Source organism: Anser anser (genome assembly GCF_964211835.1).
Source record: "Anser anser genome assembly, chromosome: 2".
In the NCBI taxonomy this organism is placed as follows: Eukaryota; Metazoa; Chordata; class Aves; order Anseriformes; family Anatidae; genus Anser; species Anser anser.
The window spans coordinates 129,026,607-129,049,379 of NC_139721.1; the positions used below are offsets into that span (position 1 = coordinate 129,026,607).

The following is a 22,773-nucleotide window of genomic DNA, read 5'->3' on the forward strand; positions in this document are numbered from 1 at the left end:
TCTCCTCTCCTCTCCTCTCCTCTCCTCTCCTCTCCTCTCCTCTCCTCTCCTCTCCTCTCCTCTCCTCTCCTCTCCTCTCCTCTCCTCTCCTCTCCTCTCCTCTCCTCTCCTCTCCTCTCCTCTCCTCTCCTCTCCTCTCCTCTCCTCTCCTCTCCTCTCCTCTCCTCTCCTCTCCTCTCCTCTCCTCTCCTCTCCTCTCCTCTCCTCTCCTCTCCTCTCCTCTCCTCTCCTCTCCTTCCTTTCCTTTCCTTTCCTTTCCTTTCCTTTCCTTTCCTTTCCTTTCCTTTCCTTTCCTTTCCTTTCCTTTCCTTTCCTTTCCTTTCCTTTCCTTTCCTTTCTTCCCTTATAGAAAAAAATATTTCTGTTCAAATACTTCCATTTTAATCTGACTTTTTACCTTAACTCTATGAAGCAGGTTGGCCAGGATTTTTCCCATTTGATGGAGAATCTATTGGATGTCCCTGAGATCTGGCTTTGCAAGCTCTCACACCTCAGTTGAAGGGATGGAGATGCTGATTCATTGACCAAGATCACAGAATCACAGAATCATCTAGGTTGGGAGAGACCTCCAAGATCACCCAGTCCAACCTCTGACCTAACACTAACAAGACCTCCACTAGACCATATCACTAAGCTCTACATCTAAATGTCTTTTAAATACCTTCAGGGATGGTGACTCAACCACTTCCCTGGGCAGCCTATTCCAATGCCTAACAACCCTTTCGGTAAGGAAGTTCTTCCTGATATCCAACCTAAACCTCCCCTGGAGCAACTTTAGCCCGTTCCCCCTCATCCTGTCACCAGGCACGTGGGAGAACAGACCAACACCCACCTCGCTACAGCCTCCTTTAAGGTACCTGTAGAGTGTGATAAGGTCACCCCTGAGCCTCCTCTTCTCCAGGCTGAACAACCCCAGCTGCCTCAGCCGCTCCTCATAAGACTTGTTCTCCAGACCCCTCACCAGCTTTGTCGTCCTCCTCTGGACACACTCAAGCACCTCGATGTCCTTCTTGTAGTGAGGGGCCCAAAACTGAACACACTACTCGAGGTGCGGCCTCACCAGAGCCGAGTACAGGGGACAATCACTTCCCTAGCCCTGCCGGCCACGCTGTTTCTGATACAAGCCAGGATGTTGTTGGCCTTCTTGGCCACCTGAGCACACTGCTGGCTCATGTTCAGCCGACTGTCAGCCAATACTCCCAGGTCTTTCTCTGCCAGGCAGCTTTCTAACACTCATCTCCCAGCCTGTAGCTCTGCTTGGGGTTGTTGTGCAGGTGCAGGACCTGGCACTTGGCCTTGTTGAACTTCATAGAGTTGGCCTCAACCCATTGGTCCAGCCTATCCAGATCCTCCTGCAGAGTCTTCCTGCCCTCGAGCAGGTTGACACATGCACCTAACTTGGTGTCATCTGCAAACTTACTGAGGGTGCACTTGATCCCCTCATCCAGATCATTGATAAAGATATTAAAGAGAACTGGTGATATTAAAGAGAACTGAATATATTAAAGAGAACTGAAGATCTTTCTGTGCTTCTTCTAGACAAAAAGCTATCTAGCTAGTGAAGCTAAAAGTTGGTATAATGAAAACTGCAAAATGAAAAACAATCTATCTCGAAGAGTCTTAGTTGCTCAACTTTCACTTGCAGTTCACTTGCAGTTGCTTTCAACTTTGCAGTGTCAGAACTTAGTTCCCTATATTAGTTCTTATCATAGTGGATTTTCCTAGAGCAAACAGGTCCTAAAATTCTACTCTGGGCACTTCCTTCCTTCCAAAATAAAATTATAATTTTGGATTGAAAATTGCTAGGAAATGAATATGTATACCAATTTTGTCACAGTAAGTCAGATATAACTGAAAAATCTCCTCAGCAAAACAAAATTATTTTATAGGCTCTCTCCGTGATTTTTAGTCCATTTTTGTTATTAAAGACAATCCAGCATAAACATTGAACTGTTAGCATTTTCTTTAAAATAGAAACTCCTGTACCTCACTAACACGCTTCTCATACTCTTTGCATGGATGACGGGAGGGTAGTCTGCCTAGTGGCATGGGAGTAGGGGCACCCACAGTGGGTTTACAGGCTGGTTAAATCTGCTCTCACTAAAACTGTGTGTCATGGCAAAATGAGATAAAGTAAACAGTGTAATACTTATTATTTCTGCTGCTCTTCCTTTAAACTTAAACATATGACATCAAAGTAAGGGGAAGTAGGAAGTCCCACATTAGTCAACAAAAGCTTTATCCTCTTGCAATACAAAAGCTGAAAACTTCCTTTGACCACAATGTAATTTGCTGAATGCTTGTGCTCTTACCACATACAAATGAACGGTATTGCAAAAGGTAGGACAGAAATTCTGAAAGATGGATATCCTGTTTTACTTGGGGCAAGAAAAAACATGCTCATATAAGAAAATGAAAGCAAGCTATGTGGTAATGAATTCAGCCATTAGTTCAATAAAGGACTAGCAAATTAAAACCACAAGTCAGTCTAAAAAAGTTCTCTGCATTTTTTTTGTTTGTTAAGATGTCTTATTGTAAATGTTTTCTTTCTTTCTCTCTTTTTATTTTTATTTTTTTTGTTTTTATTTTTAATGTATAGTATCTTGTTTCATACTTTATTACGGCTCAGTAGGTATACTGATTTGACAGAATATGCTGGCTATCTCTAAGACTCCTAGACAAAATTGGATATTTTTCCAAGAATTTTGGCTGTCCTAATCTTTATGCTGTTTTAAAAATCTTTCACCATGAAACATTGTTTTAAAGTGCTTTTTCCTCTATTTTGGCCAATGGCATAATCCCCTGAAGTAAATTTTCTAATCCTGTGAAAATACAACTTTTTCATTTGCCATTCCGAGACAAGATTTTGATAGATCAGCCATAGTTAGAGGAACAATTTCTGTCTGCATCAGTGTAAAAATGGCACCAAGTAAGAGTTTGTGGAAGTATGCATAGGTACCAGAGACAGATTTCTCTGTATGGCAAACTCGCAGTCATTGCAGTCTTCCCTTGGTGCGCTCTGTGCAGTGATAGCTTTGTGCATGATCTCTAGAAAACCTTCAGCATCTGTAGTCTCACAAGTCTCATTGGATTTGCACTAAACCATGTAGCAGAAGGAAGGGTTATTAGGTGGCATGTAAGAAGAGCCCAAGCATACATCCACGGTTCCCTGATATATTCCTTCAGGTTCCAATGATCTTTGGCTCAGTGACTTCAGGAACCTGCTGTTTTATTATTGTAACTGAGAACCCTTGATGATCAAATTAATGAGAAAAAGATATTCAAACATATTTTGAATCCATCTAAGCTTTTAGCTGCCACAGCATCCTGTGGAAAGGAGTATCACAACCTCAGAATGTACTGTTTATTTCTAACTTTCAGCTTATTATTGTCCTTTTAAACTCTCCTCCCTTCTGAGTTTGTATGAAAAGAGACAATTTTTCACCTTTTCTGCACCATTGTATGGTTCTGTAGACCTCTGAAGTTCCCTTTTCAACTATCCCCTCCCCAGGCTGAACAGTCCTAACATTTTTAATAATTTCATATTTAGAAGCTATCCCATACATTTGATTGTCCCTGTTAGTCCTTGCAGTACTCCTTTTTGGTTATTTCATCTCTTTTTAAAAATACTTGACTATGAAAGAATTTAAAATGCAGGCACACTTTAAATTTAATTGGTGAGATGATAATTGTTTCTGTCATACTCTTCCTGACGATTTTTTTAAAAATTATTTTTATTTAACGCAGTCCTACAGGGTATTTAATGGATGTTTTCATAGCCCTTTCTGTTATAACCCCAAGATCTCATTCCTGAGCAATAATGTTTAGTTCAAAGCTCATCATTCTGTTTGTGAATTTGGGATTTTAATTCAAACAAATTTATCCACAAGCAATTTAATCTCCCAGCAATTCAGAACTGCTTCTGTAGTTTTTCATAATTAACCCATGTCTTTATTACTCTTAAAAAGTGTACATAAAATATATAGAAATGCTCTACTAAGTCAGAGAAATGGTCTGCCTAGTTCAGTGTTCTGTCTCTAACAAGGAATCTAGGTGATGACATGTCATTGCCTTGTCAATTCCCCTGTTGATTTAGAGATATATTGTCCCTGAATTTGCCTGACCCTTTTCTGCACCTGCTGATGCTCTCTGCCTCAGCAATTTATCATGCCAACAATCTCCAGAGTGTCACTACTTTCAGCACAAAGAGTTAGAATAGTGTCATCAGCAAATATTGCTACTGAAGTATTTTGAAGTATTTGACCTTTTCCCCATAATGCTGGAATATATGACAAAGCGAAGGCTCTAACACAAATGAGTGGGATTCATTTGGTGTTTTCCTCCACTGAGAAAAAGACTATTCTTTGTGGTTTCTTATTGTTTAATCATTGCTTACCCATGCAGAATCCTTTATTTTTACCTTGTTGAAACTTTGTTCCTTTAAAAGACCATGTCAAATGCCCTTTGGAGATGTAAGTGGACTATATCAACTGGATTTGCCTAGTTAGTCTACATGCTCATAGACTTCTTCAAAGAACCCCAATACATTTGTGAAGCATAACTTTCAATTTGGAAAGCATTTGTTGAGTCTTTCTTGGCATGGCATATGTATCTGTCTTCACCCATTTACTTGACCTTTTTTTTTTTTATACCAGTTTCCCTAGCATGTGGTACTATGACTTAAACTGACATTGCTCCAAACGATGTGGCTTCAAGAGATCAATGATAAACTGTACTGTATACGGATACATGATGTACATACACACACTACTACATACATATATATACATCAAATTGAATTCATTTTTATATACTTATATATACAAAATATATAAGAAAAATATTATACAATATTATAGTTATTATAAAATATATGATATAATAATTATATATCTGTATAAATATATGTATTTTAACAAGGCATTTCCCCCTTTCTACTGTAACCAGATATCCTGCAATTGCAAAAATGATTTTAGAGAGTGACATGATTGACAATTTTATGAAACTTTTCATGGAATTATGAAATTCGTACTTGAATAATTCTAATTTGGGGATTTCCCTAGGAAACATCAACTCTTAGTAAAACCCACTGGAGAATTTGCATACAGTTGTAGAGGAAGGAATAGTACCATGCAACAAGTATGACTCCAATGGCATTTCCATCATCACAATTTCCTTTATTCCACAACTCATTAAAAAAACAACAACAAAGAGACTCTTTTTCACTGAACTGCCTCTAAACACTCATGAGGTTGAAATAGGCTTGTGTGTAAGGCATGTTTTAACATTGATGAGGAGTATAGATGGATCATGTAGCACATGAACCCTTCCTGGCTAGCACATGTCCCCAGGAGCATTGGTATCTTAGAGTCCTCTGTTTTTTGTTGGAGGTGATGCCAGCACAGAACCTGTCCCCACATCACAGCTGAAACCAATGGGAGTGCCCACTTATAGTAATTCCGTAATATTAAGGACACGCGTAACTCTCAGGAGAATCCAAGGCCACAGACTTTGTGAGGAAGAACATTTGGATGATAACAACTGCTCACACAAGAAGTAACAAGAGCATGTCCAGGAATCAGACAATCAACCATATAGCACTGAATCTCAACTGAATCATGCTGGAACTTTGCAAGGAATGATGTCTTCAGTTTTAGATGCAGCCTTATTATTTCTGTTCTGCAAAGTAGTGTATGTGTGAAACATTTTTCTTTGATAAGATTATCACTTACAAAATTAATTATGACTGTTTCCAATCCATTGTAATTTATCATTTTTGTTATTTAAATCATTTGCCATTTTGACGTATATTGACTCTCACGTTTATAATGTGAATGTAAAAGAAATGTCACCATTTGAAATATTAACAAGAGGACTTTGTATTATCTCCATTTTAGAGGATATTGAAGCAAATACATGAGAAACTATAGTCTTTACTGTTTGAATAACATTGTGGTTTGTGAAGAAAAAGATTTCATCACACCTGATGAGTTGAGAAATGGTAGTATGTGAATGAGAAAAATAGTGTCTAGACATTACTTTTTTCTCCCTCAAGGTAGTTATTCCATTAACCTAGTTTATTTGTGTTTTATTTAATGAATGCAGATCTCATTCCTTTAACAAGGAGGCCACCCAACTTCATTGTTCATATGCACACTTTACAAAGGTACTTCTTGCATCCTCTTTTAACACATGGCTCCACTAAAGCTGCTCTAACATTGACCAGCATGCACTAGAAGAACAATTTAACTTGTTGATTTAATGCACTGTTTACCTCCATCAGATTTGGGTCTGTGATGTAGTGGTCAGATTTAGAAATAGGTCTGGGAAAACCTTCAGTACTCAGTGCAAAGCTGTGCGTAACAAAGAGGAACTTTACTCTTGGAATCCCATTTGGGCTCATTCCGATGAGGGACTCCTTTACTCATCAGCAGACCTGGACTCGTGGTCTAATCACCTGCTTCTGGGTACTTGTATCTATCCAACTGACTTCAGTACTCCTTAGCTGTACCCTCCTCTCCTGTAGGTAACACTACATTCTGCCTAGGCCCTGAAGGCTCTAATAGGCTTAAATTACCTTGACAACCCTCATCTGGACCTCCACCCCACACACCCACTGCCCATGGGCCCAGGAGATCTATTTAAGCTCAGGCCCAGGCTTTCAATACCTAGCTTGAGCTATGTTGTACTTTCAGTATATCTTTTTTCAGTACTCTTTTTTTTTTTGGTTATTTTTTGGATTTCTTGGTGTAACCTTGGATTTGACTTTCTACCTTGCCTTTGCCTGACGGTTGCTGGTGGGACCTCTGGTGGTCATGGCTCCTGCTCATAGGTCTGTGCTCTCTTGGTAAGTTCTCTGCCTGTGCTGACCCTACCCTCGACTCATGCTTCCTGATAGAGCAGCTCTCTTCTTGCTGCTCCCACAGACTAGGAGCCTTAGGAAAATGGGAGACCAGATAGCAGACCTTACTGGTGAAAGCTAAGGACAGAATAAAAACCACTGAGTACTTCAGTCTACTCCATGTCTTCTGTAACTAGTTTCCTTGCCTCATTATGCAGCATGGCTGTGTCTTCCTTAGACTTCATTTTGTTACCTTTGTGCTATAGAACTCCTTATTACAGACCTACACATGCCCTGCAAGTTCCAACCCAGAGGAGCTTTGGTCTTTCAACTTCACTCCTGTGAATTGAAGCAATATTCCTGTATTCCTCCTGGGCAGCCTGTTTCTGCTTCAACCTTCTGCATGCTTTTATTTTGCATTTGTGCTCAGCCAGGAATGGACTGACCTTTCCATGGGGTCTTTCTCCCACACTTGCTTTCTGCATGTCAGAATGGGCTGTGCTTTACTTTGAGGAGGCTGTTCTTGAAGACCAGCCATTTGGCCTTGCATCCTTTTTCCTTCAGGGTAGTCTCTCATGGGATCCTGACAAGATCCCTGAATAAACCGAAATCTGCTCTCTGGAAGTTAAGAGTTCTGATTCCACCATTTGTCTTGCACAATCTTCTCAGGATCTTACACTGAAAAATCTCATGTCCTTTGTAAACTCCAATTGTATAATGTATCCTCTGGAACCCTAACGGGGCTGTATCTCTGGGTACATGCACAGACTTGTGTTTATTTTCTAAGCTGTGTGGATCTGTATACAGACACCTGAAATTGTATTGGGTTAACCCTACCACCAGAGATGTGGAGAATGGCACCACCTGCGGAAGTCCTGCCTGAGCTGAGATCTCTGCACTGGGTGCCAGGTGCTGCTTCTGTAGATGGTGAAGGTTGCCTCCAGTGGTGCATCACCACTACTGCTGCACAGTCCTGAGTGGATCCTGAGCCTTTCTACACCTCTGCTCTGCCTGGTCTCGCTGACAAGGTGCTGGGGCTCTCAGACCAGAAGTCCTCTGGAGGCAGAGGTGTAGATAGTCTCCAGCCAGGAAGCAGTCCGAGAATCCTGGCTGCTAGAGGTGACAAAAGGAAAAGGATTCAGAAACTACTAGCATCAGTAAGCTATCAAAAGATGATCCGAAATTGCCCTGAGTAGTCTTCATTTAAAGGTAAACTTAAAGCTTTGGGAGAAATAGATTTATTATTTCAAGTGGCAGAAATTGTTTTGCATCAGCAAAAAACACTAATACAAATGCAACATTCATTTGGAAAGTTATTTTTAACAAATGCCCTGCTTTTTTCCTCAAAGAGATCAAGTGCCTGTGAGCCACAGTGCCTTGTGTGGCTGCAGTCTGCATTTGTTCTGTGCATTAGAAGTCTATTGATAGTTCCTACCAAAGATTGGGAAAGCTGGCTGTTACCATGCAGGACTGGGACACAGCTAACTTCTGGGATGGACTGTGCTAGCTCAAAACTCTCCTCCCCTGTTGCACCATTTCAGTGTAAATCAAATTTATTTCCAGGCTCTCCTGCAAAGCAGATGCTCTTTGCTGAGCAGAAACTGCAGCTTTCGAGACATCAGCTCGTTGTAGGAGATATCCTGAGGGGGTAATGGAGTTAGCACTGGACAGAAATATGAATACCAAGTCAAAGTAGTATGTACTTCCAGTGTGAATCTACAGTTAAAATGTCAGTCCCTCACAGTGGTGCTGCCTCTTCTGATCTGTAAACAGAGCTTCAGTGTATGTTTTTATACGCAGGAAAGATTGTAGGTTTTCAATAGTTTTAGTCCACTCATTTTCTAATGCAAAGCCAAATTCTATGAAATGGCTGTTAGCTACTATTTCTGCTTGGACATGAGCAGCGTTTTTGTCCTAGAATTCAGTCCTGGTCCCTGCTGTGCCACTGTGGGCCGTGGTTTGCTGGACCACACCTCAGATGTCAGTTAGGTTGAACTGGGAATACTAAGAAGTTTTATAAGGCAGGTTTTGTGTGTGGAAGATAGATGATAAAGCAGCTGAAAATAAGGATAAAATAGCCCTAACTTCACAGAAGTAAAGTCCAAAATGCTTTAATTTGCCTTGGTGAATTCCAGGAAAATATTTTTTTTCATTTGGTGTTAACCTGACTTACGTGAATAACAGCTAAATAAAGAAAAAAATAAAGTCTTATAATAATCTAATAAAATAAAACAACAAAGCCACAGCTCTCAGGGGATTTAAAGTACTAATGTGTTTAATGGAGGGGCTAAAAAACATAGTTGTGTGTAATTATGGCAGGAAAACGATCCCAAAGCTGAACTGCAGAGCTTCCCGAAGGTGGCAGTCAGTAAGGTATGCCTAGGGAGAAAGAGGAGAGCAGGCTTTGCACTGCATTCTTCATATGCCTTCTGACAGAACCTTTCCAGCCCCACCTCACTTGGGGCCATAGGCTCTTTGAGCCCCAGCTATCCAGGTTATGAGGATCCCCAGAGGCTTCCCCTGAGCCAGAGCAGATGGCAAGTGCAGCCGGCATTTCCACTTACTGTCAGCACTGGCTCCCTGTGGCAGCTGCTTTCCAGCCCCAATTTACCTGCAGCTCTAGGCTTCTTCTTCCCTCACCCTGAAGCTGTACAGTTGTCAAAGCCATCAGTCTTTCAATTAATTGCTTGGGGATTTCTTGCAAGTATTTTCCTCATGTCCCAGTTCTAAAAACATCTTTTTTTTTTCTTTCACTTTAAGCATCTTAAAGCCAGTTTACTTCTCATTTGAAGTTTAAAAAAAAAAATTTAAATAATGAATGTACGGGAAAAAAATCTCTGCGGTTTGAAGCTGCATCTTTGTGCTCCCCTGAGCTGCTCGGGTCGGAATGCCCCACAGCTGGCCCTGCCCGGGGCGAGCATCCTTCCCCTGCCCCTGGTCCTGGGAGCGCACACGCGGCGCGCAGAGGCACCGGGGCCGCGGCGGGCGCTAGGTGGTGCCAGCTGCCCGAGCATCCCCGGCTCCGCTCTTCTCCGGGCTCCTCTCGGCCGCTGCAGGCGTTTCTGGTAGCGCCGTGGGAGCCCGTGGTTTGCTCCTCCAGCAGCGGGAGTCCGAGGAGTTTAATTAAAGCCAGAGCATGCCACTTATCACCCTCGCTTACCTTCGGCAATAAATGCTTAGGTTACAGGAAAGCAGAAAGTGAGGTCACGGTAAGGAGATAGGAATCTAAATATTGGTTAGTTATAAATAATCCTTTAGATACTATTATTGAAGTACTACCACAGCCCACAACTGAATTTTTCATGGCAGCAAACTTTCAATAGCAGTGAATTGAGTTACTCGGCCAAACGTACCCTCAGGGTCGGCTTTGCAGAGGATGGCTGCTCAGTGGTGCAAAATACGTCCCCTTTAACCTGTTTAAGGTCAGGAACCAGAATCACGTGTCTCATCAAAACAGGTTATCAAAGGTGATTAGGACAGCACAAGCATGGATTCGCAGAGTGAGCAGCAAGCAAGACAGCTCTCTGGTCCCCTCCTGAAACATGAATGGGCCTTGGAAATCTTTCTCCTGGGAGACATCATTGGGTGACAAAATCTAGGCCAAAGCTCTTTACGCAAATATGTAGAGGGGAGAGGAATTGACGGGGGTTGCGAGAAACCTTCTGGATTAATTTAAAACCATTTTTAGGAATAGGAAAATTCACTTGCCAAAAATGCCAAGTGGGCTGCATTAACAGAGACCAGTGGAAAGGCACAATACAAATTAAATTAAGCAGAGAAAAATGCTTAGTTCCTCTTTTTCAGTCATGCCCTTTGGTCAAATAGTGAATCATTTTATGATTAGAGTTTGTGCTTTATTCTGTGGAGCACTCTGAGATGCTGAGCTCCCTGCATCACCGTCAGCTAGGAGAAGTTGCTAGAACTGGTGAGGAAAAAGGAAAGAGTTTCAGATAGAGTATTAAAAAAATCTGCATGAAATGCTATTTCTGTGTTAAAATGGAAAACTCCAAATACATTGGAGTATTATTTAAAATGCATCTGGTTTGTTCCTTTTGTGGCTGTGGATGGCAGAACCCCTGCCTTGTTGTCTGGCTTGGCCACCAAAGGAGTCCTGTGTTGGCTGTGCTTGATGACAGGTGAAGTCTTGTGGCAACTTTAATTCAGCCACCCAAGCTATAAATCCTGCTTGGTATTGCAGCAAAGTTTTAACAACAGTTCTGTCTACCTCTGGCATTTGCTTCTTAGTTACATAATTCATTCTATGCAAAAACTTAGGGAGAAAACATGAAATTACAGTATTTTTAAAGTTAGCTAAAACTGGAACAAGTCCATAGGTGACAGTAAAACAGATAATGTTTGAATTTAAATTAGCAAAACACAAAATGACACAATTATTTAACATTATTGCTAATTTAGTGTGTATATATATATTTATAAAAGATTGGTTAGGAGGGTGCAAAGCAGACAGTAAGGCTGGAATGGAGGCTGCAGGTTCTTGGGTGACTCAGGACAAGACTCCTTCCCTATCACAGCTAATAGATGCGACTGTAAAAGATGACTGCTACAAACTGTAGCTGATCCATTGATTCCAGATGTGCTCAACAATTAGTAGGTAGATATGGTATTTAGAATATACTACTCAAACTAAAGGAAATTGTTATGATACACTAATAGTTCCAAAAGATTGTTTTCTAGTTAGCAAAAAAAAGACAAAGTCAGACATTCAGTAGTGGTAAAGCTTTGTCTGTGGTTTTGTGATGGTTCTGTAACAATTCTGTATTAATTTGAAATGGTTTATAATCCACCAGGACAAGATGTGAATAACCACATGTGCCAAGGCAAAAATATTGTGGTGAAGCAGCGAGCAAGCCAAATTAGGCACAAACTGTGAAGACGACCATGCAGGATACGAAGAAAAGAAATTAAGGTATGTTGGAAAGCTAAAGTGAGCTGTGGTAGGGGTTTAAGCGAATGCTTTAACTGGCAATTTGCAGTTGGAGCATGGGAAATGCCAGAATACTTTATAATGTAATGTTGCATAGTATAGTAATTAGTATGTATATTATATTGCATGTTATAATTATGCAACATTATGATACCAATTTTATGTAATGTAATATGGCTGTAATTCTATAATTGCAGTAAATTATAATATTCCATACACTAACACATAAGTCAATAAGATTCTAAAGCATGTGGAGCAGGGTTGCACAAACGTGTTTTTCCTTTCTAATGGGCTTCTTGGAATATTTGGGTGATCCCAAAGTAATGGGACCAAAATCCAAAAATGAATTCCTTGTCACTTCACCTCACATTTCTCATCAGTTTTACATCAGCTTCTATCTTTGGCAAAGTTTAGCAGTAGATGTACATCACAGAATGATCTGCTGCCGAAGCTGCCAGCTAATGCCACTAGTTACCCATGATAGTCTCACATACCTAATATTTACAGTCCTGAGCTCCAGCCACAAGGCTGCCTCTAGACTGGCTGAAATGGCAGAAAAAAAGAGGCATTTTGTTACTATGTCCCATTATTTTTCAGAGCTGGTAAACTCTTGGTTCTTAGCTCCAGTAAGCCTCCTTCTAAGGAAAGTATGCTTTGCTCTAGGCACTTTGAATGCATGAATCATTTTTACTGTATGCCTTACATGTAAAAATATTATTATTTAAATCTAAGATGGCTTATTAGTAAAATTGTTCAATAAACACTGCTGCATAATTCATTTCATACACTGGAAGCTTTTAAGTCTAATGTGCTACACAATGTACTGTGTGCCTTCAGTGGAATACAAATACAGGCAGTTGTTCGTGTCTTCACTAGTGTTGGGCAGGTCTTTAAAACATCACAGTTACTGCTGTCCCAAGCTCTCAGCTCTTGGTGTGCAGTTACCCACCTGCAGTTCCCTGCCAGGCTCTCAAATATCTGGAGAAAATGCAGGTGGAAGTTTGCAGCCGTCAGAAATTCTTACTCAGAGCATCATTATGTCTATGAGGTCCTTGGTTGGGTTCTACTGATGTGTGATACAGATCCTGAAAGAATGTTTGTCATTGGCATCATTTGCTTTCAATAAATGTTCTTAAGGTTACATGTTGAGCTGTTTCAGGAAATAATTAAATTTTTATATTTCTTACGTAAGTTGGCAGCTACCTCTCCTACATCCCTCCTCATCAAATACAATAAAATAGAGTTTCTGCTTTCTCCATATTTTGTGTTGTGTTTCAGATAATTCTTAAAGGTTAGAAGCTTAAATGGTGTGTGATTGTGTTAGAACTTATTTTGATATTGAGATGACAATACTGAGTAAATGAGGATTTACATCAGCAATGTTACTGATGGTCACTGCAATATAAAAGGGAGTTGCCATATATGATTTTTTTAAAAAACATTTTTGAGACGGAGAGTATATTCATTTTTTCAGATGTCAAAACTGGCACACCTTGCCCTTTACAGACTGGAATACTCACTTTCTTTTTGCAGGTGCGCATATTTATACATGGTAATACAGACAAAGTGCAGGAACAAGAATAAGTGAACACTTACTAGTCTGTGCAAGTGAAGAATTCAATTACTAGGAATGTTGATTAACAACACTCCTACAAAGTTCCTTAATTCTTGGTCTTGCTCAGCATCTGCATAGCCTGTACCAGGTAGTTTCACAGCTTAATCATGCTTTGCTTTGCACCCATTATCTCCTCTTGTTTTTCAGGTAGTCACTTCTTCTTGTGTTGGAAGACTGTGAGCAACCATTCACTTTCTTTATGCCACTTATGATTTTAGAGGGTTTATCTCTTTGTTTGAGTCCTTTCTCTTCCAGACTGAGGAATACAAAGACATCAGATCAAGATCTCAGACTTTTTTTTTTAATGCATGTGCATGTAACTTGCAGCTGTGTGAGGCAAGCACTGAAGAGAACTCACGCTGTCAAGATGTCACAAAAAACAAACTATGAACAGCACTGGAAAAACATCTCTGGAATACTAGGATTTTGCAGTAAATTTCATAAGAAGTCTGATCCTGGGAAACTGACTTAACTTTGATTAGAATTAAATGAGCAATTTCATGCTGATGGGATGTAGGCAATGGTTATTAATTATTCATTTGATCTGTTTCGGAGTGCTTTGATCCTTGCAGAAGCAGAGTTGCATCAGTAAGGCCTCAGCCATATAGGTATTGGATATTTATGACATTCTGTGGTGTTGGATAGTTACGGCTGCATTACTGAATACTGATTTCTTAGTTAAGTATGTTGCTGCTTCAGCTGCATACAGGGAAAGAGAGCCAGACTGCAGCCTTTTGTATTTTGGTTCAATTTCTTTGATTGCCTCTCTTCACCTTTCAGAAGAGCAATGCGTTGGCTGAATGACTTGTATTTGAAATCTGTCTTTATGTTGTTGCTAAAGAACCTGAGCTGCTGCTGTGCTGAAACCTGGCAGTCTTACATTTGTCAGCAGCATGAGGAGACATGAGAGAGGCATGGAGAACAATGTGGAACTGGAGCCTGTGGTAGAAACAGTCACTGTCCACTTCAATAATTGGAAAGGGATGAGGTCCTACAAAAGCAAAAAGACAGATTCAAATGATGTTCAATGGCTGTCAAGTTTTATAGCCTTAAGAGCAGTTAATGGATCCCTCCTGCTTTGCCTCTGATTGATCTCTGCATGGTCCACACTTGTTCCAGGCATTGGCACCTCCAACCCCTTTGGGTTCTGTTGGGGAACCTTGACATAGCAGCTCTGCTACTCAGAATCTTGCTCCCTTTTCCTTGTCTCTCGTATACTTGATTTAGTGTCTCCTACACTTGGTTTATATCCATTATTTTTAAAACATCACCAGTTTAAAACCTTTGTCAGTGCTTTCATTTTAGATGTCCTGATGTTAACTTGGTACAACACCCAGAAGAGCACACTGAGCAAACTCTGCTCTACGTGCATGGTTGCTTAGTGTGAGCATAAAAAGTGAGCATAATATGGCACAGCTAGCAGAGGTGGTGATTTCACCCTCCTTTTTCATTCCTTTCATGGCAGCAGTATCCCCCTGACATGAGCAAAAGCCATTTGTGTGGTCACACTGTGCTGGAAGAGGGAACTGGTTACTGGTTTGATTGTTTTAGCTAATTTTCAGCTGGATCAGTTTTTCATCCTGATTCTCTATAAGCAACAGAGAGGCGAGGATGTGGGCCAAGAACAGTGCCCCAGGAGAGGGAGAATCTGACTTTCCTTTCATGGAGATCCAACTTATGTCAGGATAAAGAGTTTGTGAGCCTGTCAGAGTACACTTCTGACGGTCACAGGCAAGCTAACCTTGCATTAAAAACACTGCATATGCCCTGCCAAGTCATTGTAGTATCTAACTACACATAATGACTCTGTACCTAATTACAACAGCACAACTGTGTATTCAGAAAGGTGGTAATTGAAATAGGCTATGGTAAGAATTGTTCAGATTTATTTTCTAAATTTCCTTTTCACCTCTTATACAGAGTGGAGAATCACTTTAATCTGATATTGCTTTTTACAGGAGTAAAGGTGCCCAGGAAGGTCTGAAAAAGGAAAATACTAATTTTCTCCCTATGCTTTGACAAATGAATTTAAGTGGAAATACCATTTGGAGGTCAAACATAAGAACTAACTGACATTTTTTAACTGCTTTGGAAAATGCAAAGCAGCAGTACTGCAGTTCAGGAATCTTCCCTCTTGCAACCTTCCTCCCCTAAAAAAGTTCCAATAGGTTTTGGAGGGTTGGGAAGAATTTCTGTGGTCAGACAAAAATGATTTAGGTGCCTTAAAGAATTGCCTACCTTGTCTGTACTGTTGGTGCATTTTGCTTGAATGTTAGTTATTTTTTTATGCTCCTGTTTTTATTATGGAATTTCCTACTGAGTTCATTCTAGACTGTAGAAGTTGTTTAGCCCATAACTGCAGGTTTTAGGGGTGTTTTTAGATATCATTAGCCTATACTAAGGACTGCTTTCAAGGTAAACATAAAATTCTTGTAGTTGGCTGAATAGCCTTTGGGGCTTGTTATAAAGAAATTTCTGTTTAAAGACTGGTACTCTATATTTTAATAACCAGGTCAAGCAGAAGTAAAACAGTGTGTTGTTTTTTTTCTTGGAGGTTTTTTAAACCACGGTTGTGATATCACTCATTATTCACTTGAGATGACATTAGAATAAATTAATATTAAAATATTTAAATGTAGAAAAAAGAGTTTGAAAATTTACAAAAAATTGATCACCCGAGATACAACGTTGGTGTTTCATTATTCACAGATCTCTGAGTTGCTGGGCTGAGGTACCTCATTACCAATATTTCTTTAATGCTGACTGGACTGTATTCAGGCAACATTGTGTACAAACTATTTAATAACTGCTTTTATCAACAGCCTAAGTTGCAGGTGCAAACTGGAATACCCTTCACCTGCAAACTATAGCAATTCAAGCTTCCTAGAGATGTGGTTGATGCCCCAAGCCTGGCAGTGTTTAAGAGGCATTTAGGTAACAATCTTAATATGCTCTTCCTTTTGGTTAGCTCTGAAGTGATCAGGTAGGTGGACTTGATTTTTCTAGGTCCTTTCAAACTGGAACCAATCTGTTCTAGAATTTTATTAAGAAACCAAACAAACATAGAAGAGAGAGGATCAGTTTTTCTTGAAAGGTGTGACCTGAAGAGAGATCGCATGTGTAATAAAAAGGACGTTTAAATTTTTTTCAGCATTTTTTGGTGTTGACTTCAGCCCATATGCAGAGAGAGGAGGTTTCTCAGCCCCTTGAGGAGCTTGGCTCATCCTGAATAAATAAATGGTGCCCCAGCCAGTTCCCCTTGCTCACAGCCCTGAGGTGTGGGGTAGAGAAATCCCTTTGCAGCCAGGGATGTGCCCTGCTCCAGAATGCAGTGGCTGAGCTGGGTTATGGAGAGGCAGAGAACGGGTGCCGATAGCCCAGCAGATGGCTGAAAGTCTTTAATCTGAGCAATAATGCTAACACAGCCATATGGTCCAGAGCTGTAGGAGAAATCATTTTTCTAATAGCAGGCAATATCCAGAGTTTAGCTGGGGGGGAAAAAATGGCAAGCTTTCTAGTGATTTAAGTCCATTGACAGCTGCAGCGTGGAGGAAGAGCTGTGCAGCTATTCTGGACCATTTACATCTTGACAAGAACAAATCCATCAGCTCAATTACAGACAATTGTGCTTTTTTGTGCAGAAATCTTGGCCTCCATCTAATCTGGGCAATGTTGTCCTGTAGATGGCTGTCAAAAGCAGACCTTGTTCGGTGCAGACAAGACAGGGAAGTGCTCAGCCCATAGGGTATGTTAGCTGGGCAGGGGTCCCAGCATCACTGTACAGAGGGTAAGAGAGTTCCCAAGGGGAATGTGGTCCTAATGCTGTCAGGGGTGGTGTCACCCAAGCCAGATTTCAGCAAAAGACAACACAGGAGAACTAAAGTCCCTTGATGATGGGCTGAGAGCTGGGGAGGGCAGGGGTCTTTGGAGGTGATGTGGCACAGGTTGATGTGTGTTGGCCTAACCAATGTTGCTCTTACAAGTGTTTCCCCTTGAGTTTCCCCTTATTCTTAGGACCACTTGATCTTTGGTCTGTAAGTGCTTTTAGAAATAAGTCTCAAAAAGTACCCTTACCTTTGTTTTTTAAAAAAATCTTCTCTATTAGGAATTGTCGCATCCATTATATTTATTTACTTACCCTCTTTAAATCCCTAGCAGAGAAGCTTAAGGTTTTGCATTTGCAACTGTGTTATGTTAATGAAAAGACAGCTTTAAAATGGATTAAAAGCAAGCAGAAGATTGAATGACCTTTAGTGCACAGACACTAAAGAGATGTAGGTTTCAGCAAGCGGGCCTGATTTTGCTTGTGTAGGCCTCGCGGGTTTCATGGTGTTGTAAGGTACTGCAGGTGCTGTAGGCCCATTTTAACTCCTGTCTGATGCAATGCATCGAGAGTGCTCGAACCTACCAATACAACAGCACAGCACGTGCCCTCCTGATTCATGAAATGCTCCTGTGGCCTCTGTATTGTACTGGAAAGTGCAAGGTAAAGCTGGGGTTGGCACATCAGGCCAGGGAATTCAGCAGGTTAATGATTTGCGTGGTACTAAGGCTTAAGATAAAGTGGAGGAAGGCGCCTTTCTGGGCTTCCAGGCGTGTGGTCTCAGATCTCAGCCTGTGAGGAAAAAAAACCTTACTGGAAAGTGGTATCTCATGGGAAAAGTCTTCTGTTCCACACAGCTCCGTGGTCTAAGGGGAATAGAACCAAAGCTTTGGTATTAGCTACCGCCCAAGAAACAGTTTGATGCTGTCTCAGTGGACTCTGTCACCCAGACATTAAAAACACATTTTAAAATGAGCTTTAACTATTTTTTTCCTTTTTTTTTTTTTTCTTTCCTCTCCCTTTCCCCCCTGGGGAAAGTTTCCTATTCCCAGGCATCAGTTCAGCCAATGCAGAATTGCCTGGGGGATTAATGAATGCAGGGAGAACAGCAAGATTTAGAGAAGACGCAGGTGGGCGGAGGAGGACTGCTGAGATGAATGTTTCTAGGGGACAAACTATGTTAAATTTTCTGCTTGCATGAGGGAAAGCTTGTACTGGTTGCACAGGCGTGGTGGTGGAGATCACAGGAGTAGCGGGAGTGACCCAGGATCAAGCTGTGAAGCCAAAAGGAAACGTGCTTGAGGGGAGGAGGGAGTCTTCAGATCCTTCCAGCATGACAATGTCTTCGCATATGTTCCTTATCAACCCCCTGAATGAGCAGTATGGGGTCAGTACACTCTGTGTGCATGCACTTGTCTTTCTTAGGTATCCAGCAGGCTAACTTGATTCAGATACTCTGCTTTTCCACACCCCTGGGGACAGAGCAAAAGTATTTCATGCCTTAAATGTGACAAAAACAAACCTGAGAGTCATCTTGCATAGACTCCTATGTGTCCGTTTTGTGCCATGGTCTTATCAAAGGCTCATGGGTAACGTTGGTTTGGGAGACATGTTAAAAAAATTGGCAGCATGTTACTGACTAATTGCTTCATTTAAACTGGTGAAACAAAGAAGTTCAAATTCAAAGCAGAGGGACTCTCAAAGAGCTGCAGGTGTTTCCCTCTGACAGCCTGCTGGTTTGGTTTTTTTCTTTAAATTTATGCTAGTTGGCAGAAGTAATAAGTATAGAATAAAAATCCAGTTGGTTTCTACACCACCCCCTTCACCCCTCATTTATCAAGGTTTTTCACAGGTTCATTGTACTGTACCCTTATTTCCTGAGCTGCTAACCAAAGTCCTGCAGGGCAGAACATCCTGCTCTGGACAAGGAAGACCCTGGAAAAGCTGCAGCTGAAAGCTCTTCAAGCCTCTTCCTGAGAAGTGGATCTGAAGTACATTGCTACCCCCCTCCTGTCTTTCTCTTCAACACTGAAAACATTTGGAAATTTTTCTTGTAATGTCAATTAAAAAGGTTTGATAGCCTGTTCCAGATCTTCCTTTGGCAATTGTGAGAGGGCTTCCCTGTTCCTCAGGATGGGGTCTGTATCCTGCCAGCATCTTTAGGGAATGTAGTAGAAATGCTAGGCACATTGGAGGACATGGGAAAGTGTGAGCGTGCAGGTCATTGCATAGAGGTTGCAAATAAGCTGCAGAGAGGCTGAAAGACAGCTGGTTTCAAGTACACTAGTCCTAGACCGGGGTATGGAGTAGGACAGGAGGAAGTTATCTGTGGTTGTCTCTTCACATTCCTAGATAAAGGCCAAAATATTATTTGCTGAGGCAGTAGCTGGAGAGGAGATGTGGAAGGGCTGGGAGGGCGCAGCCTGAAGTCAGAGATCGCCTGTGGAAGAGCCCTCTGTGCTAAGCTGCTCCACCTCGAGAAAATCTGGAAATATTTCACTTGTCTTGCACTGATGCTGTGTATTTAACACTTTTTTCTTGCTGGGAATGGTCCCAGTCTTGCCTAAGGATAGATTAAATCCATGAGACTCCCAGATAAGCTGCTGTTCTGCAAGCGACAGTGTCAGTCTTGGGAGTTTAGCAGCCTTCCTACATGAACACAATGCTTAAAAAAAAAAAAGTCTGGAATTACTGGAAGTGTCCCCAAAGGATGCAAGGGGAGAGCTGTCATATGGCAGAGGATGGATTTTTTCTAGAAGCTTTCTTTAACAACACAAATGATTTGGGTTTCTGCTAAACCATGGGATTTGCCCTCTTTTCACCTCTACTGTGATTTCTGGGTGGCAGGAATCAGCAGAGGCTTGGCTCAGGCTGGGGGCCACCATCCTGCCAAGAGGAGCATTGTGGCACTCAGAAAGCCCAAGGATTGCTGGCAGTGTCTGGAAATTGATGTGCACTGCGACAGTGCTGGGGCTTTACAGCAAGGGAAAGGCTTGAATGGAATGAAAGTGAGTGCTGGTGTTGAAGCAGAGACACCAAACTATGGGAGGAGGTGGTAGAAAAGCCTAGAGGCTGAGGGCTAAAAAGCACCCTCTGCAGGAACTTATCCAAAATATCATCTAAATCATTTTGTCAAATCTGGGAGGGAAGTCTCTTAAGAAAAACAAACAAAAAAAAATTTAAGCAAGCTAGTATTTCTTTAACAAAGCTCAGAAACAAAAAAAAGGCTAGTAGAAGAAAATGCATACCAAACTTGTTCCCCCTCCCTCCCCCCCCCCCCCCCCCCTTTTTTTCCCTTCTCCAAAATTGAGAATGCTGAATTTTGGGTCATTTTTAGAGTTTCAAAGTCTCATCTTACCTAAGACAACTTGAGCACAGATGATGAGGCTGATTTTTATCTAAATGTGCGTTGTTTATTGTTGCTTGCTTCACTATCCAAAAAACTTTTAAAACCATACTGAATGAAAATCATTTTCAATCATTTTGCGAATATCTACAAGTTTGTGAGAACTTCATCTGAATAAGTCCTGAAGAATCACGTTTGTACACTGTAAGTGCTCTGGATCAAACAACCCTTTACACTGCGGATGCTTTTTGTTGTAAGATTAAGGCTTATGCTTTTATTTTTAGTCATAGGCCTGACCTAGAACTAAGGATCTCTGAACTTTGGGGCTGTTTCCACCTGAATCTCTAGACTGAGAAATGCCTCTGTGGTCTTGCATGTCCATGGAAAAGAGCGTGCTCTGTTCTTCCACTGTAAGCAGGTAAATGTACCTGTTTTAAGAACTGGTTTGGAGTTTAATTATTAATAATTTTTCTATTTAGGATACACCTTTACCATAAAGCCTGGACATTATGCAGAAATTATTCAGCAGGAATCTGAACAAGGTCATTACGTGTCTGTGTGTGCTTTTAAAGGAATTAAAACTGTATTGAGCCCCATATGTGGAGAGCGAACTTGAAAATGTGTATAATGCAGAGCTCTTTTAGAGGATCTTAACAGCTGATGACCAAAGGCACAGAGGAGTTATGTTGCTCTGCACAGAGGATGTGATACTGCTGTGTTCTGATCGTGCAAAGCAGGCAATGACCACTGCCCATCAGCCTCTCCAGTGCAGTCCCATTGTTTGCTGGTATTCCCAGAGTCCCTCAGCCACTGCTGGCTTGTGTAGTCCCTCAGCTTGCACGTTCTCTGGCCCTGGTCTGGACCAAGGCACGGAGAAAGCCTTGGGGCTGCCAGGGGCAGCTCTGCATTTGCCTCTTGCCACAGGATGGGTTGGTCTGTGGGACAAAGGCTGGCTTTTTAACTTCAGAGGTGCTCACGGGATGGGGTGTTTTGGTAGCCAGTCTAGCTATCATCGCACAAGATGTGTGTTGCCAGCTATGGATGGCTCTCCTCCTCATCTGATTTTGCCACAGAAGCATTGCAATGTTTTGGCTATTTTCATTATTACTTTACCGAGGCGAGATGCCCCGTAATGAGTATGGTAGCATCCGCAGTTCTTCCTTTCTTCTTGTCCTTGATTATTTCCTTGCAGGGTCTAATTGGGAAGGGAAAACTCCAGGAGATCAAGCTGTACAGTAATTAAACTCACGCTAAAGATTAAATGAAAGTTTTTAATCCTGTTTGAATACAATATTCTAAATTTTGTGGGACTAAATTTTCATTTGGGAAGGAAACTTGGTGAGATTTGTTGAAGCCAATGATATTCTTTTCTGGACTTTTGGGCTCTGTAAGAACAGCAGGGACCTGACTCCAGGCTCACATAAAGCAAATAAATCCAGGAAAACATTTTCACCATGTCTTTGATGGTACCAATATGTGCTAGACCTATTTTGTTAAACTGTATTTAAAAATGCATTTATCTTAACTTGCTTATCAAGATGCATTTCACATGCTTCATCATGGTGATCAGACTTTAACAGGAATTTCTCAGTTGATAATCTGCTGTGCCACAGGAATGGCAGGTTAGAAGTCAAGACTCTGGGGACTAAATTATGGTCCCTTTGAAATCAGTAGGCATCTTGCCAATCATGTTGGATTCTGCTCTGTTTTGCTGTTTCACATAGATTCTGTTCTTGATTCTTATCAGCAACGTGCTCTGGGACCTCAGCAAGTTATTTAACTCTTCCAGTCTCTTACTTTCTCCAGCAGCATTTTACAACCCTTCATTTTATTTGTAATATAGCGTGATCAACACATAAATACATTAGAGAGGTGTGTGATACTCAAAACAGAAGGATGATCAAATATTCCTCATGTTATCACTGATTTCCTGTTCAGGAAAGGCCAAAGATATTTCCTATGTTGAGAATTAAAAATTGTGTAGGAGAATATTTTCCATTCTGTGGGTAACTTTCTGATCCCCTGTCTCCATATGTCTTCCAGGCAAAACTGCTTTCGAGGTAAGTGGCAGGGCTATGTGAGTGGAGTTGAAAGATTTTATTTGGCACTTGGCACGCATGTAGGCAGGGTGCTGATGGAGCAGGTGTGAGTGATGAAGCTATACAGGGGCATCTTTTCTCCAGTGTTGTAGGGACACAGCAAG

The 22,773-nt window shown here is 41.2% G+C and overlaps 1 long non-coding RNA gene across 1 annotated transcript in view; it reads left to right on the forward strand.

The window, feature by feature from the left end:
• Positions 1 to 378: 378 nt before the first annotated feature.
• Positions 379 to 22,773, forward strand: part of LOC310894445 — a 52,687-nt gene continuing 30,292 nt past the window's right edge. Inside the window, exons 1-3 of the long non-coding RNA XR_014579909.1 lie at positions 379 to 6,847; positions 11,650 to 11,768; positions 13,549 to 17,887. This is a non-coding gene — a long non-coding RNA (uncharacterized lncRNA). The remainder of the gene's footprint in view (positions 6,848 to 11,649; positions 11,769 to 13,548; positions 17,888 to 22,773) is intronic.